The sequence below is a fragment of the Hetaerina americana genome, unplaced genomic scaffold (genome assembly GCF_022747635.1).
Source record: "Hetaerina americana unplaced genomic scaffold, ioHetAmer1.1.p SCAF_59, whole genome shotgun sequence".
Taxonomy (NCBI): Eukaryota; Metazoa; Arthropoda; class Insecta; order Odonata; family Calopterygidae; genus Hetaerina; species Hetaerina americana.
Window position 1 is genome coordinate 2,020,541 of NW_027287194.1, and position 18,637 is coordinate 2,039,177.

Sequence of the window (18,637 nt, forward strand, 5' to 3'; positions counted from 1 at the left end):
TCCTCAAGGACGCGTGGCAGGAACTCGCGCGCGACGTATGCCACCGGAGGGCATTTGATGAAACGAAAAAAGTCGCTTCTCTCCTGCGAGATGGAGAAGCAATTCGAGTGAAGACCCTGTATGTCAGAGCGCTTACCGAGCAGCAACAAAATATATCGAAAAGAACGATTTCTTGGAAAAACTGGGCGACCAGCAGGGCGAACGATAAGGCACGTAGTGGAATGTTTAACCTAATCGCGAACACAGTCATGACGAGGGAAGTGAGGCACCACCTTCGGCTAGCCGATTCGCCCCTTTGTCCGTCATGCGGTCGAATAGACAACGTCGCGCATCTCATCCTTGGATGCAACGATAAAATCAGAGAATGGGAAGCTCTAAAAAAGATCTATAAAACCTGGGACGTGTTCGGTGGTGGTGCCATTACCGACATGAATCTGATCACCTTGAACTTTCGGCTCTTTCCGAGCTTTAAATCCTTCATAATGACCACCCTAATCGTGGAATTCACACAGATGAGAACCGCGAATAAACACTCCGCTAAAGGCATGCAAGCATTGGTGGAACGGATGTGGCTGCCCCCGGTACCGGACACACTTCGTCCGTGGTTAAAAAGTTGTTTTTCTGAATAACTGTGCTTCAAAGCTATCAATAATCCCAACCAAATCTAATGTTCCGTTGCTAATCCAAATATTTCCTTCTATATTTTGTGAACCCTGCCTTTATTATTTCCTTCAACAGTATTGTTCATGGTCACAATTGTTTAATGCAATGTATATGAATTTATGTCTATGTAAGTGTGTAACCATAGTAGGAAAAAAAATACTCTGTAACCATAATCTGTAAGCTGACAATGTGTACAATGTAAACACTAGCAGTGTAACATACTAGACCGAATAAAACTAAATTGAACCATAGCTCAAGTGGTTAAGAGCATCCGCCCGGCAAGTGGAAAGATCCGGTGTTCGAGTCCCGGTTGAGGAAATATTTTTACTCTTGTGATCCGTTCGATTCCGCCTTCCCCACCTCTATTGTGTTCGTCCTTTATATATATGTTCCTATCCCTTTTCCTTATAAGAGGGTCATCCGGAAAGTAGTACCCGTTCGTGCCGCATGAAGTGCTGACGACGCGAGTAGCCGCTGGACGAGGTCAGATAGCTTCAGTGGCTTGTCTGCCTTCTCTGAGCCAAGTTGCGTGACGCTAGCATTGCCTGTGTTGTTTCTGTGATTGTTTACAATGTTTAAAAAAATTGAGAACGCCGCCAGTTGTGAAGTGAGGGCAGTGATTAAATTCCTCAATGCAAGAAACGTTCGCCCATGTGATATTCATCGCCAATTAAAGGAGGTGTATGGAGACAATGTAATGGACGAGTCGTCTGTTCGGCGGTGGTGTCGCAACTTCAACATGGGGAGGGGGAACACACACGACGATGAGCGTTCGGAGAGACCGTCTGTCATTACAGACCAACTGGTGAGCTCAGTTGACGAATTCGTGAGGAACGATCGGCGCGTCACAATTGATGACATCTGTGAGCATTTTCCCAATGTTTCTCGAACAATTGTTCATGAAATTGTTAAACACCATCTGCATTATGCAAACATTTGTGCAAGATGGGTCCCTCGCGTATCTCAATGAGCTGGCGGCGAAGGACTATGCAGCAGGAATACAGAAACTTGTCACACGTTATGACAAATGCCTTAATTTGCTTGGAGATTATGTTGAGAAGTAGTTTAAAGTATCCTCTTTCAAATAAAATTTTTTATGTTTGTTAATATTTACTTTTGTGTCTTTATTTCACGAACGGGTACTACTTTCCGGATGACCCTCGTATCTGTTTCTGTATATATGAGTATTTATTCGCCGTTTGGCGGGATTTCGTGTTTGAATGTATATATATATATATATATATATTTATAGGTAATCTACCGGATAAGGTAGGTTTTTGGATGGACATAATTACTAATTCAACAACATGTGACCCCAACCTAAACACAACATCCCCCATGCATCAGGTCCCTCTTAAGCTCTGAGTACTTTCTTCCTCCCTTTATCTCGTCCAACATCCCTATCCTGTTCCTTCCCTTTCCTCGTTTTCCTAACATTCTCCCCTCAATTACAGTCTTCAACACCCCGCTGCCGGTCAATACCCCCTTCAGCCACTTTTCCTGCCTCCACGGGATTGCTCCAAACAAACCCCTCTTTTCGCACACCATAAAAAGTACTTTCTCTTTGTTTTCTTCTCTGTCCATTTCACCTTCTCCATTCTTCTCCACACCCACATTTCAAAAGCCTCCAGTCTACGTCTATCCTCCTGCTTCAATGACCACGTTTCCGCGCCGTACATCACTACGCTTCATATTAAAGTCTTTACGAGTCTTTTCTTTACATCCATGCTCAACGTCCCTGTCATCAACTACCTCCTCCTTTAAAGGCCACTTTGCCTAGCGCAATTCTTCTCTGAACGTCATTACTACTTTGACCACGTTGGTGCAAAACACTACCAAGGGGGATCGAGATGGTGCGGGGACAAACGTATTGGCTTCCCACCCTGAGGGCGCGGGTTCATATCCCGGCCGTGTTGAATATTTTTCAGAGGTATCTCGATCCCTACTTGAGGTGCTTTGTGGAGGGCACTATGAGTGAGTACGCCGTCCGTCGGATGGGACGTTAAACTGCGGACCCCTTGGCGCTTTTCGTAAAGAGTAGGCTAACGCCGCCGCCGGGTTTCACTCCACCCTTTATCCTTTCCTGTCCATCCCCTATGGCGCAAATGACCCTAGCTGACGGTCGCCCCCCTAAACACTACTACTACTAACACTACCGATATACTTAAACATTTCCACCTGCTCTAGTTTTTGCCCTCTTATTTTAATGTTTAGCTTATACTTTTTCTTCCTAGAGAATTTTTGCCCTCCTATTTTAATATGTAAGCTTGGCCTTTTTCTTTCTAGAAATTCGCATTACCTTTGATACTGATATTGATACTCATCCATTACCTGTCGCACTGAATTTCCAACTCACTCAGCAATGCGCCCAGCCCCTTGGCTGACTGACAAACTAAAGCATGGTCATCGACTTCTCCGCCCACTTTCATTCCCACCTCCAGTTCTTCCCATGCCTCTTTAATCATTTCCTCTGTATACAGGTTGAGCAGCAACGGTAATACCCTGCCCTACACCCCTACCCAACACTGCCCATCCGGACTCCCGGATTCCAACTCGCACCTGAGCAGGCTGAGAAGCTGCAAAGTTTCCGGCCCCTTTCCATCCAATCTATTCCTATTTTCTGCAGAACACTCATTAGTTTTTCCCAATTCACTCTAGCAAAAGCTTTTTCGAAATCAACGAAAAAGGCAAATACCTCATGGTTGTGTTGTATATTCCTCTGGATTAATAATCTCATTACTCAAATGGCATCACGCGTAGTTCTTCCCTTTCTAAACCCAAACTGATCATACCCTACGCAATCATTTGCCCAAATCTCTTTCCTTTTCTTTATGATCCTGAGAACAACTTTAGCTGCGTGGGATATCAAACTTATCGTCCTGTAGTCCTCACATGATGTAGCCTTCACCTTTTTCGGAATAGGAACTAAAACTGATCTCACGGCAAGTCTTCCGGCAAGGTTCCTTCCTCACAAATAAAACGAATGTACATCTACATCTACTTAATACCCCGGAAGCCGCCGCAGAGCGTGTGGCGGGGGGTATTAGGACACCACCCGTAATATACGAAAGAAAAAAAACCGCATTCAATAACCACAAAATCATACATCCACAAAAAAAACATGGCATACATTCATGCATGAACACTTACACCCCACACACAAGCAAACACTCAATTTACATCTTACATACACATGCACCTGAAAGTATACCTAACAGCTTTGCAGTGTTTAACTTTGCTCCGACTTGTAAATTCAATGTTTTTAATATTTCTACAGTGACTACGGGTTCTTACAATTATGATTTCTGATAGCTCGGGGAAAGAATGAGTATATGTACCTATCTTTCCTGGAATCTATCTCCCTTATTTTATCTTTGTGGTCTCATCCACCTAAGTAGTGTGGAACCATTATAAATCATTTAGTGTCAAGGTTAAACTCGTTAGTTCTGAACCTTTTTAAAAGTCTAAGCCTCGCTTGTTCTCTCCGCACTTCAAGTGGTTCCCAGCCTAAATCCCCTAAGAGACCTGTCACACTTGTGTTCTTATCATAACAATTTTTAACGAATCTAGCGGATTTTCTCTGGACTTTATCTAATTCTTTTTGCCAAATTTTCTCCCACGGATCCCAAATACTTGCGGCATATTACAAATGAGGTCTAACTAGAGCAAAATAGCACTTCTCTTTAACTTTTTCATTACATTTCCCCACCACCCTTTTTAGGAAGCCAAGTTTCTTTAAAGCTGATCCGCATATTGTCCTGATATGTGCTCCCCATGAAAGGCGTGAGAATAGAACAATCCTCAAATATTTAACTTGATTTGCCGTAGTCAATACTGAACCCTCTATTTTGTAGTTTATATCCTGTTCCTCGCTTCCTTTATTCCAAAATTTCAAAACTGCGCATTTATCTATATTAAGTGTTAATCCCCATTTATTGCACCATTCCGAGATATTGTCTAGGTCTCTAGAGAGTAGCTCGCGATCTAGTTGGCTCCTTATTTCCCTGTATATCACCGTGTCGTCAGCAAATAACCTCAGATTGCTACTAACGTGTATGCTTAAGTCATTTATGTATATTAAGAACAGAAGAGGCCCTATTACACTTCCCTGGGGGACACCCGAAGTTACATCTCTCTCCGTTGAGCACAACCCATCTATGACTACTATTTGTTTGCGGTTAGACAGGAAGTCTCTAACCCAATTAATTATTTTCTCGTTGATTCCATAGTATTTAAGTTTATGTAATAGTTTATTGTGTGGCACTTTGTCGAAGGCTTTTTTGAAACCAGGAATACTGCATCGACTTGTGTGTTGTTTTCTCCCGATCTAAGTATATTGTGAATGAAGAGACCGAGTTGTATTTCGCAAGATCTGCTTTTCTTAAATCCGTGCTGGTTGTGGATTAGTATTTTCCTACCATCAAGTAATCTCATAATGCTAGTGACAATAATGTGCTCAAATATTTTACAAGAGATCGATGTTAAGGAAATCGGTCGGTAATTGGTTGGTTCATTCGTATCGCCGCCGTTATTTACGGGAGTAATATGGGCTAGCTTCCAGTCGCGAGGCACTGAGTCGTTTTCTATCGATATTAGAAAAACAATATGTAAAAACGGGGCATTGTCTTCAGCCAATTCCTTTAATATTCTATCAGGTATTTCTTCCGGACCAGGTGCCTTGTGTGCTTTGATACTACGGAGCAGATGTACTATTCCCTGCTTGTTCAGTGTAAGATCGCTCATGTGTTCCCCGGGTGAGTGTGGAGGATCGCTTGGTGCGTTTGTGTTTTTATTGTAGACGCTCTGGAAAAAATGATTTGTAATATTTGCCTTTTTCACGCTATCTGTAATGATTTCTCCATTTTCCGTCTTCAAAGAATGAACAGTTGGACGTTTACCCTGTATTTCCCTAACATAGGACCAGAATGACTTTGGATTTTCCTCGAGATATTGGCTTAGCATTTTAGATTTAAAAGAGTGTAGTGCTGTGCGCATATTACTACGACACTCTTTTAGTTGCTGTTTGGATGTATTCATATAAACTATATATTCACTTCTTAAACTCTTTTTAAAATTTGACTGTAGCTTTCTTTGCCTTCTTAATGCCGATCTGACTTCCCCGTTGTACCATCTAGGTTTCTTACTGTCGCATTTGAGTTTGAACGGGATGCCCGTCTTCATTTCTTCGCGTAAAATATTTAAAAAATAATTCCAAGTTTTCTCTGTATTTGCTGTCAGTGTTTAGTCTTGTATTCCGGTATTTTTATCCTTAAATATTCTCTTAGTCCGTTAAAATTTGCCTTGTAGTATAGGTATATTTTACGCTTTTCTTTGTTTATTTTGACGAACTTAGTTTTTAACTCCACAAGAATAGCCTTATGGTCACTGATTCCGTCTATTATTTCAATGTTAGTAATGATTTCGGGCATAGAAGTCGCAAAGATATCTAGTATGCTTTGGCCCCGTGTTGGTGATTTAACATAATTGGTTGGTGATTTGTTCTAAGGAGTGTTTTGTGAATATATGAAGGAGTTCTTGGCATGAATCTCTGTTTTTGGCAGATTTTCCTACGCAGTAGTAGTCCCAGTCAATTGATGGTAGATTTGTATCACCAGCGATTATAGCAATACTCTTGCTATTTCTGCTGCTGAGAGTCGATATTTGGTCTTCCAGCATGTGTAGAACATGTGCTAGAATCTGAGGGTCTATAAAATTAACACACGAATAGATTTCTGACGTTGTAGTCGTTAATGTTGCACCAAACGCTTTCTATGTCATTTTCGTCGGATTCGTATCTTTGGCAATTAAGATGTGACTCTACTGCAATGAATACTCCCTCGCCCAATCTAATTGGTCGGTGCTTCTGTAAATTGTGAAACCGTTTGGAAAAACCTCATTGTTTGCTATATCTCCCGTGAGCCAACTTTCCGTTCCAGCTACTATGTCTGCGTTTGTACTGACAAAAAAATGTTCAATATCCGATATTTTGTTTCTAATGCTACGGCAGTTTAACGTTATAATTTTAATTTGGTCGATTACTTTTTGTCTTTCGGTTTTATGTTCGCTAAGAAAACTGTTTCGAGACGATTCGTGGTTTACAGAGGCAAAAGAATTACATTCACCCGCGTTGTTATCTTTTATTTATTTAGAAGCACCAATTTTATTAACTTTACGTGGGTTATATGTTGTTTTGACGCAAGTGTTGGTTTGTTAAATTTTTTTGGGGATCTGAGAGGCATAACCTGATTTGAACTGAAAAATGGCGCTGTATTCTACTTTATTTATCCCAGTATATGACCTACGCTCTTGTCTACCAGCTATGCTAAACCCTCGAAACGTGTTCGTATAACCTACGCGCTACCAACTGCGATGCCTCAGCAGTATAATGGACCCCGGAGCGATTAAGGGGTACCCGACACGATGAGAGGACCGGCCTCAGATCAACGAAGTCCACTCCGATTTTCCGACAAATTCCCTATAATCTCTGGTTTAAACCCTCAATTCCGCTCCAAACGAGCCTTCCGCGGTCTATACGCGGCACAATACTACATATACTTAATTTAATTGGGACCTACAACTCAACCTCGACTCGTTTCACCTCCGAGTGCATCTCCTTAAAGGAGCGCAGTATCTCTTCGGATCCACGTTCCGAGGCGTCCCGACATGAGCCACAATGGGTAGCTTGGAGCAGCCCGTATTACTGACGGCCGCCTTCACCGCCAGCGTCGCCTGGGGTACCCCGACGCCTGGTATACACCACGGCGACAAGAATCCAACACCTCCTCCTGTTGGACTCTGCGGCGCAGCGGATTCATTATACGCCGGACATTTGAACCACCTAATATAACGGTTCCCTCCCTCCCCGACCGCTGATGCCTTACCCTAGGCAGTGCCCTCGGAGTAGGGGTAGGGGCTGCAGGTACGGTGGTGCTGTCATCCGACAGCACATGGTACCTGTTGGAGACGGGGATGGTATTTGCTTCCGCAGAGTCCAATCCTCGCCGCAGCGTTACCTTCCCCTTGCCCCGAGAGACGACCCTCCAATCGCCCGACCAACGGACGTGAGACACTCCCTCGTTGAGAGATGGGACACGGGGTAGGTCTCTAATCGCCCAGCCTCGTGTAGCGTTCGGATGAATCCGTGCGTCCCTTTGGGCGTGGGGGCTTTTCGCATTTCCAACCCGAGCACCATCTCTCCCAAGGGGAGTCCTCCGGCCGGCGATCTCCGATCGAAGCTCCCCCACCATCCTCTCCAGAATGACTATACGGGCCCTTAAAGCCGCGCATTCGCCAGTGCCTTCGAGCATGGCAACATGGAAAATTTAGCACGCCTTTGTGGTGTCTAAACCAAGTGTTGGTGATTACTATCCACTTTCTCCTGCAGAACTCAAAAACTTTCTCCCCGCGGTCATTCCTTGTGCATAAACCGTGGTGCCCGACCTCATCACCATCTCTTCCTTCGCCTAACGTCACATTCCAATCTCCCATCACTATCAAATATTTCCCTGCAGGAACACATGCGATTATGTCCTCTAACTGATCATATATCCCATAAATCTCTTCTTCCTTATGGTTGCTCGGTGCCATGTATACCTGAAAAATAACCTAGTTCGTCGGTTCTGCTTTTATCTCTACTAGTAATAATCTATCCGTCACCTGCTCTATGTTAACTAAGCTTCTTTCTACCTCTTCATTTAATACTATGGCAACCCCTCGTTGGCTTTCGTCCCCGCTGCTGTTTATTATTCTATAATTATCACTCCAGTAATCCCCGCTATCCTTCCATCTCACCTCGCATAGACCTAAAATATCTATATTTCCCCTTTCCATCTCTCGCTTAACATTCTCCAATTTCCCTGTCCTCATCATTGTCCTATCATTCTACGTTCCTATTCTAACTAATGTGGTCTTCTTTACCTGCGTCTTCTGTCCTGCTGGTGCTGGTTTTCCCCTGCAGGAGTTTCGTGGGATGACGACCGCGGAAGCCTTGCCTCCCCCGCTGCCGGACACGGCACACGGCCGATTGGGCCGAGCCACGTAGTTTCCATGACTCATATTCTCTGTAGTATCCATCATATTTATCTTGGGAATGATAGTTGAGGTGGTTTCCCGTTGCCTTCCTCAATGGTGTTTTTAACGTGGCACCATCACTGAATGGCCGCCCCTTTTGGGTCAGACGCTATTGCAGCCGCATCATTGAGGAACAGACGTTGTGTGGACGGAATACCTTTCTTCTGGCTCCTAACCTTCGACCTATCTGGCATGGGTGACCCTACCAGGAGCAATTATTATTACTCCCGCCAGTACAGCTATAGGGGTCATCGGAACGCGCAAGCCCTACCACCACGTCAAGGTTGTAGTCCGGGGAGAGTGTATATATAAATATATATATATATATATATATATGTGTATATATATATATGTATATATATGTATGTATATATATGTATGTATATATATATATATATATATATATATATATATATATATATATATATATATATATATATATATATATAAAATCTTCGAAATGGAACGCTCTTCGGCGACGGACAAATATATAAAAACACATATGTAGATTTTTAGAATATAGAGACACAAAGAAAGGACACTAACAATTTGTTTTTTGACGTTTCGACAGCACGGCTGTCGTCTTCAGAATCTTCAGATGCCATCTCTTGGCTAAAGAATCGGGGCGCTTGGCGACATATTAGACCCACGGATCTCAGTGTAAATTACGTTTCCTCGATAGCTCAAGTGGTTAACAGCATCCGCCCAGCAAGTGGAAAGATCCGGTCTTCGAACCCCGGTCAAGGAAATATTTTTACTCTTGTGATCCGTTCGATTCCGCCTTCCCCACTTCTATTGTGTTCGTCCTTTATGTGTGTTCCTATCCCTTTTCCTTATATCTGTTTCTGTATATATGAGTATTTATTCGCCGTTTGGCGGGATGTCGTGTTTGAATGTGTATATATATATATATGCATGTATAAGTTTTTGCAAGGACTTTCCAATAACCCTGTCAACTCTCTTTGCCTATCCATATAATGCAATATTGTGAGTGAGTATTCGGTTAAAGCTTCACAGTTTCACTTTTAGAATTACCACTGCAGAGGTATAAAGACTGTTGGTCTGTGACACGGCCGCGGCAGCAACCCAATTTCAACACACACATTCCCCTAAACCCGCTTTTCGGCGTTTACTTTCGTTTTTCATTTGTTTATTTTTTATTTTTCGACCTTTATCTCGTCATCCCTACCAGTGAAGCTTCCTCTCCGTGCCACGGGGCGGTGCATTCCACCCGGTTTATTTTGCGCAGCGGAGGGAGACGTCGCCACCACCGAAAAACTTATTCTGACGACCTCGACCGCCCCCCCAAACTCCTCTCCCCTTCACCTTACCCAACCCCCCCTTCTCTCACCCTCCTCACCAATTACCGCCGGAACTGAGAATACGATCCGAAACGGACTGGCGACGTGCGCGACTATTGGTTACCGTGATGTCCTCATCGTGACGTCATGGTGATGAATATTCTTTCTATGAAATGCACAGCCTTTGGCAGGTAATTAGTCAAAGAGTTGTGGCCAATACACGAGAGAGAAAAAATTACATGCGGGCGAGATTATGAAATATAATGAAAAAGCTATACTCGTTCAAGTAATAACTTCCACTGCAAAAGAAGCTGGAGATAGGAATGAGGAATTCCTTCCACTCTTGAGAAAGGTGGTATGTACATCAAACATTTAGAAACGTTTTGTTTTTGCTCGGTAGTACTAACATCATATCCATTATTATTCACATTCCTGAGATTTTTACTTAAATTATATACATAAATATATATACTTTATACGTTTACTTCTATATCTTCAGATGAAGACGGAGTGTCTCCGTCGAAATATCAAGAAATAACGTGTGAGTGTTCTTCTTTTTTTGTTTTTCTATATTGTGTGTTACGGTGTATTGTACTATATGTATATATATATATATATATATATATATATATATATATATATATACTACCTTGATCAAAAAGTTCCCGGAATAACCACCGTGTGGCGCTCCCATCGTTCCGATTTGAGTTCTGTTTTTTTGTTAAATTGGTACATCTGTTGTTGATATTCCCTTTAAATCTTAGTGTCATAACTTGACATTTGCAAAAGTTACGGTCGGTTTTCGGTATGTCCATCAGTGCTTCCTGCGATTTTTCCATTACTTCCTCTCGGCTGCTAAAACGCGTTCCCCGTAATGGTTTTTTAACTCGATTGAACAGAAAGAAGTCACAGGGAGCCAAATCAGGTGAATTCGGTGGCTATTGGATGGTATTTGTTGCATTTTTCGTCAAAAAATTACGAATAATGATAGCACTGTGCGACGGTGCGTTATCATGGTGCAAAATCCACGAGTTTTCTGCCCACATTTCTGGTCTCTTTCGGCGAATTGCTTCACGCAAACGTCTCATAACGCCCAAATAATACTCTTTGTTTACTGTCTGGCCTTCTGGCAAAAATTCATGATGCACTACACCGTTGTAATCCATGAAAACCGTCAGCATTGCCTTCTTTTTTGACTGAAAACGACGTGGTTTTTTTGGTCTCGGCTCATTTGGTGAACGCCATTCACTTGCCTGATGTCTGGATTGCGTGTCGTACTCATAAACCCACGTCTCGTCTCCAGTAATGATCCTTTTGATGAATGTGGGATCGGATTCAGCCTCGCAAATCATGTCTTTTGCGACGTCAACACGGTCTCTTTTTTGCATGAAATTGAGGTCTTTTGGCACCGACTTTGCTGCTACACGACGGAAACCCAAATCATTAACCACAATGTCTTGGGCGGATCCATAGGCAATGTTCAAGTCCTCCGCTATTTCTCTGATGGTTAATTTGCGGTTATTGACCAACATTTCTTTTACTTTATCAATTTTTTCACCGACTTTCGATGTCGATGGTCTGCCACTGCGTTCATCATCTTCGATTGAGTCACGACCACTTCTGAACCGCTCGTGCCACTGGTAAACGACCGTTTTTTTTAGAGAATCGTTGCCGAAACACTTTTCCAACATTTCCAACGGCCGTGCGCCACTAAATCCGTTTTTTACGCAAAATTTAATACAAGTTCGTTGTTGCAAATTTAAATCCATTTCTGAAATTGTAAAAAATCGCCAACACACACAGAGATAGATGTACTCTTGGCTACGTAACTTTTGCAAATTTCAAGTTATGACACTAAGATTTAAAGGGAATATCAACAACAGATGTACCAATTTAACAAAAAAACAGAACTCAAATCGGAACGATGGGAGCGCCACACGGTGGTTATTCCGGGAACTTTTTGTTCAAGGTAGTATATCAATAGTGCACAATAATATTATTTATTATTATTAGGTAATCTACCGGTTAAGGTAGGTTTTTGGATGGACACAACTGCCAAACAAATATTTTATTACTCCTAACAAAACACAAAATCCATCATCTTCCTCTATATCAGGTCCCTCTTCATCTCTGAGTACTTTCTTCCTCCCTTCATTCCGTCCAACATCCCTATCCTGTTCCTTCCCTTTCCTCTTTAGCCCAACATTCTACCCTCTATCACAGTCTTCAACATCCCACTCCCGGTCAACACCCCCTTCATCCACTTTTCCTGCCTCCATAGGATTGCTCCCAACAAACCCCTCTCTTCGCCCACCATACCAAGTACTTCCTCATTTGTTTTCTTCTCTGTCCATTTAACCTTCTCCATTCTTCTCCACACCCTCATTTCAAAAGCCTCCAATCTACGTCTATCCTCCTGCTTCAATGACCACGTTTCCGCGCCGTACATAGCTACGCTCCATATCAAAGTTATATATATATATATATATATATATATATATATATATATATATATATATATATATAAGTATTATATTAAATATAATTTATAGATATCGATAGATGGATCATTAATAGGAATATTTTGCCGACTATCGGAGGAATCTCATTAGCTCCCACGCGAGAATATTTCCTTCCTCCTAACTACCCCCCCCCCCCCCAAACAACCCTTCTTCACCCCTCTCCGCCCCTTCGGCAATGAATGCCCAAATAAGGAGAGCAGGCGATGTCGTAATCGACTGACGCGATCACGGCGGCGAATAAAAGTCATCCCGCACACAAAAACATGTTTTCGAATTCCTATTCACGCAAAGTGTTTTCGCGAGGGGTTATCTAGGCTCTTATCATTCTGGATGGTGACATCTGGACCAACCGCTTTCCCAACCGTTCGACAGGATTCTTGCCCCTTTTTTTACTCTTATTTAAATTAAAAATGCAATGCCTTTTTTGTTGAAAAAATATTTTCCCCTTTCTTTCGCGATTTATTTTCAAAAATTCCCAGTATTTCCAAAAATCGGTGCGTCACAGCGTGTTATCACTAATGACCCCACTACCGAATGACGTGGTGTCATGTGACTTATGATTCCAGCTTAGGTTCCATCCGAGCTGTCATAAATGTTTACGTTCACCATTAGGAATATTATAAAAGTTTAAGTGGCCGGTTAGTGTTTTTCCTTCTTGCTTTTGACGCTCTGTCAGTCTGACCCAACCCAAAAGAGCAACATTTGAAACTAGCGGGATATTTTAGTAATATTTAAATTAAAACTTGGATACATTTTCAAATTACGTATCATTTTATTTTTTCGTTCGAATTTGTTGATATATGGGTTATCAATTTGAGATTTGGCCAAATGCACGGATCGTGAGATGGTTAAGTCCAATTCTCTTCGTCATTTAGGAAAAGCACACATGTAATCATTTTGGATAGTTTTATATTCCAGCCACCCAAAGGAAACATCCACAAAAGTCTTCGTATTTAAGAAATAACTCTTAAGAGGAGTTTGATTTTTGTGATTAACGTCCCATTTCCATTTCGTCTTGCAGGGACGTTAAGACAAGCTTTATGTAAGACGTGTGTTACGCATTAAATTGCCTATAATTAATGTTGCTGTCTTTATCGTTGGGGTTAAAAGAAGAGGGGAGCAACGTGGAGGATGCAGCGTTATTGTCCACATCGGCTTGTTTCCGGGGACAAATCCCTCCAGAAGTGCATGGCCGTCAGGGACAACGCTCTTGTGGCTCGATCTTCGTTTCTGCGCCGAATTCTCACCTAGATGAAGTGAAGCTTCGATCGGCCCATTCGTGAGGCTTTTGCACGTTTGCAAAGACGTGCAGAAAATATTTCGCCACTTTTAAATCCATTAGAATTTCGGGTAGCACGTGAATTCCCTAATTTATATGAAAACTGCATCGAGGTAACGAAAACGCGAGTTATTTTCAAAATGTTTAGGTGTTATTCCAAATTGAGCACATCTGTGGTTCACCTGATGGGCGATAGCGAAATGTCCCTTTAAACTCACGAACCGAGTTTTAAAGTGGTTCTTGTGTTTCTTGCAGGGTTATAATAATACAAGGTGTATCCCAAAAATAAGGAGAATAAATATGGGGAAATGTTTGTTGCAGATCAAAGTAAAAAATGCTGATATTCTTAATGAGAGCACCCTTATGTATCGCCACACCAATGTCAGTTCCTCCGCCGCCAGTTGTGGTATGCTTCATGTAAGGCATCAATGAGGACCCTCGTTCAGGGACCTCCTCCAGACCTCTTTGACATAATCCAGTGGTCCAAAAAGGTACTCGAAGGGGTAATAATTGGTTTTACTCAAAGACCCATGCCTTGTCACCAGTAATCACCTGTTCTCAAAAATTCGGGTCACTTTCACAGTGCTCCAAGAGATCCAAAGCAAATCGTCACAGAATCAGTCTTCCCACATCACCTTGGGGACCATCTTGGCACACCTTTCTCACCTTGGCTAAAGCTCCTTTAAGAATGCAATGCACTGTGGATTGCTGAGTGCCGCACTTTTCTGCTAATATCCTGACCCTTGGAGGTTGATCAGAATAGAGCATGTGTCTCACTTTTTGAACATTTTCATCACACAGTGTTGTTAATGGATGTATCCATGGCATTCCCCATCGTCAACCTCCTCCCTGCCATCCCAGAGCATCCTATGCAGAAGCAGAAAACCATCACTTGGGACTATACGCAGATTCTCGAGTTCCCACCTCTATATTGGTGGCTAAATCGGGTAGGGATTCTAGGATGCTGAGAGCAAAACACCGGTCGAATGATAGGTTGTGGGAATTTGCGTGCGAAGGGATAGGAAGAGAAGAGAGTAAGGTAGAGTTGCAGGAGTACCGGTGATTGTTCATTCGAATGAACAATCACAGGTACTCCTGCCAGTGTTTTCCCGATTAAAAGAGTTGCAGTAGAACAATCTTAGAATTGCAATGCTAAGGATAAAAGTCTGATAGCTGTCACCAAGTCGATAGAACATCTCGATATTGGTAAATGAATTTGGCACGGCCCTCACTGCTTGTCCGGACAGAGCACTCAAATACATGCTTCCTCCGCGGAGGGTTGGAGAGGGGTAAGAGTAGCGCGTGTGTGTGCCCTCTTTGAACACGCCTGACGTGCTCCCTCGCACGCCGGCCGCCTCCTCCTCAATGGCGGGACCCGCGTACGGGCGGAGGGGGGGAGTGCGCTTGGAGTTTGTACGTCATGACACGACGGCTTTTCCCCTACACACCTCCCCTCCCGCCCCTCAACGGCAGAGGGAGGGATATTCGCATCGCTCGGCAGTTGTAACATCGCTTCTCCCTCCCCTCCTCTCAGAGCACGCGTAGAAGCGGTCGAGGCAAGAACACGGTGTACGGCTGACGCATCCAGCTCTCTCTCTCTAAATCGCGCGCGCACCAGTAAAGAAAACAAAGGCGTCGCCGCGAGCACTGCCATCCAACACGGTTGTACCCCCTGACACCATCGCCGTCCCTTGGAATATTGGTAGACGCTTGCCGACAGCGTGGAGGGCAGAGTACGCTCAGCTGACCGAGGGACACTTGGAGCCTGTCGGCGAACGTCTTGAAGTTGCTCCCCTGGAGACCACGCGGGTCCCCCGAGAGCTCTGGATCCGGTGCCTCCGACAACACAAGGGTGATTCGCACGCTCTTCCGGAGTGTTGTTTTCGGAGAGGGATCCAGGAACACTCTCTGGGAACGTTAGAAACGGTGTTGCCCTCCCCCGCCTTTCCCTTTCACACCGCTGCCGTTTTTCTGCGCACTTCCCCGCACCTGAGGACGCCCCGAAACGGCGAGCAGCGCCGGAGAGCGGGAGTGTCGGCCGACTTCCATGTCGAGGCTTCGACTTCAACTCGTGTCGATGTCGACTGGGAGTGCCCGTCCGATGGACGAAGCGCGACACTGCTCGTAGATTCTTGGCGCTGATGTCGGTCTGTTGTTGAGTGCGATATGCTGCCGGCTCTCGCCCGCAGTCGACGTGAATCAGTCCCGAGCTTCCTCCTGCCTTCGCAAGATAGCATACTCCTCCGCGAATGTTCGTTTCGACGAGAGTCCGTGGATGAGCTTGGGGAATGTTACGCTGGCTCTTTCGGGAAGACTTGATTTTCTGACACGGCTACTTTTAAGTTCTTTCCCTCCCACGCGACTAAGAATTCTGTGCGCGTGCGATTTTGTGTGATGAAAAATGTATTAATTTATATCTCTCTCTCGAAAGTGAACATGAATTATCGAGGATTTTGAAACAAAAGAGTTGAGATTGATAATTCTACTACGTTCCTACACCTTCTTGAGTCTCGAAGTGGATGCCTGTGCGTGTTTGAACGATAATTCTACCTCCGTCCGAGTCTTCGTTCGTCTCTCCGTGGACACCGCCAGGGTCTGACCCTCTTTTCCCCTTTCCCTCCCTCTCGACTTCCCCTTCTCGCCCCCCTGCCCTCGGAAAAGGGAACCCAAACTGACTTGGGTAGTCCCTCGGGGTCTGTACATCTGCCGTACGTCGTCGTGTTCTCCCTCGGGAGGAAGCGCTGCCTCCTCCCGCCACGAACCCAAGTCCCCTCCCCCGCTCTCAGATCTCCTTCAGTCCCCTCCTTCGCGAGGGAGTGATGTCTGTGAGACTTGGAAAGAGGGTTTTAAAGCCTTCGTCCTTCACACTCGGCGCGTGCAGGAGGCTTCCTTAGAGGGAGAGAAGAGAGAGAGAGAGGAGTGGTCCTTCGCTGTAGTCCGTCTACAGCGGAGGCGAAACGGAAGTACGAGTTAAGAAGAGGATTCAGTGGTGTTGAAGGCGAAATGTGAACTCGGGCGATTCCTTAATGGAAGCGTGATATTTATTATTCCCCTCCCCCCTCGCACCAAAAACTGAAGAAGAAACGTGCGAAATATTTGCGCAACGCGTTTCGCAATCGGAGCCGTTACCTGGATGTCTGCGAATAGAATCTTTTTTTTAAATTATGTTTCTCGTGAGTGCTTAAGTGTTTGAAAGTGTGTGTGTGTGTGTTCACCGGAAGTGAGTTCGTTCCTTGTCCATGCGGTGAAATTGGATTTGTCCCGTTGGAATCGTCGCTTATTGACCTATGACCCGGGGTGAGTACCAGTCTTCTGTGCATTATTCATTCTTATATTTACCGGTCCCTGTCTCGCTCCCTATCCCATCCTTTCTTTGCCTCACACCCGTCTCCGCAAACTAACGCTTTCGTCCACCTTTGCGAAGCGGCGGAGGGTATCTCGCGTACCGGAGGCCGCGTTTTTATTTTTTCAATTTTTGTCCTTGGGGGTCTTGTGCGAAATCTAGGGAGATCAAACGAACGGAGTGGCTATCGGACGCGCGAGTGAAACATTGAAATGTCATTTTTCACGTTCAGTGGTGCACACCCATAGTCTCTGAGGGCTAGACGTCACGTAGTAATGGATGGGAATCACGCGAGCATCGGGCCTCAACTCCTCCAATGCCTATACTTTTCTTCCCGATAGCTAATATATATACCGTACTCGTATTTTTTTAGGTAATCTACCGGCTGAGGTAGGTATTTGCATGGACACAGCTACTAAATAACATTCTGGGACTCCTAACAAAACGCAAAATCCAGTCTCCTACTCTATATCAGGTCCCTCTTCATCTCTAAGTATTTCCATCCTCCCTTCATCCCGTCCAACATCCGTATCCTGTTCCTTCCCTTTCCTCGTTTGCCTAACATTCTCCCCTCTATTACAGTCTTCAACATCCCACTGCCGGTCAACACCCCCTTCATCCACTTTTCCTGCCTCCATAGGATTTCTCCCAACAAACCACTCTCATCGCCCACTATGCCAAGTACTTCCTCATTTGTTTTCTTCTCTGTCCATTTTACTTTCTCCATTCTTCTCCACACCCACATTTCAAAAGCCTCCAGTCTACGTCTATCCTCCTGCTTCAATCACCACGTTTCCGCGCCATACATAGCTACGTTCCATATCAAAGTTTTTACGAGTCTTCTTTTAATATCCTTACTGAACGTCCATGTCATCAACTCCTAGTGAAAACCTCTTAGCCTACCGCAATTCTTCTCCTTCTATTTAATACCCCGCAAGTCGCCGCAAGGGCGTCTGGCGGGGGGTGTTAGGACACCACCCGTAATTTAGAAAAGAAAGAGGAAAAAAAACCGCATGCAATAACCACAAAATCATATATCCAAAAAAAAAAAACTTGGCATAAATTCATGCATGAACACTTACACCCCGCACACATGCAAACACTCAATCTACACCTTACATACACATGCACCTGAAAGTATACCTAACATCTCTATAGTGTTTAATTTTGTTCCGACTTGTAAATTCAACGTTTTTAATATTTCTAAAGTGACTTCGGTTTCTTACTATTATGATTTCTGATTGTTCGGGGAAAGAATGAGTATTTGTACCTATCTGTCCTGGAATCTAGAATTCTCCTTACCTCCGTACATCCTACTACTTTGACCGCGTCGGTCCAAAACACTTACGAGATACGTAAACTGTTCTACCTGCTCTAGTTTTTACCCTCCTTTTTTAATGTTTAACTTAGTCTTTTTTCTTTCTAGGAAATCGCATTACCTTGGTACTCGTATGTACAG

At 44.0% G+C, this 18,637-nt stretch overlaps 1 long non-coding RNA gene across 1 annotated transcript in view; it reads left to right on the forward strand.

Annotated features, from left to right (window-relative positions):
* Nucleotides 1-16,596: 16,596 nt before the first annotated feature.
* Nucleotides 16,597-18,637, forward strand: part of LOC139694890 (uncharacterized) — a 165,709-nt gene continuing 163,668 nt past the window's right edge. The window contains exon 1 of the long non-coding RNA XR_011702239.1: nt 16,597-17,132. This is a non-coding gene — a long non-coding RNA (uncharacterized lncRNA). The remainder of the gene's footprint in view (nt 17,133-18,637) is intronic.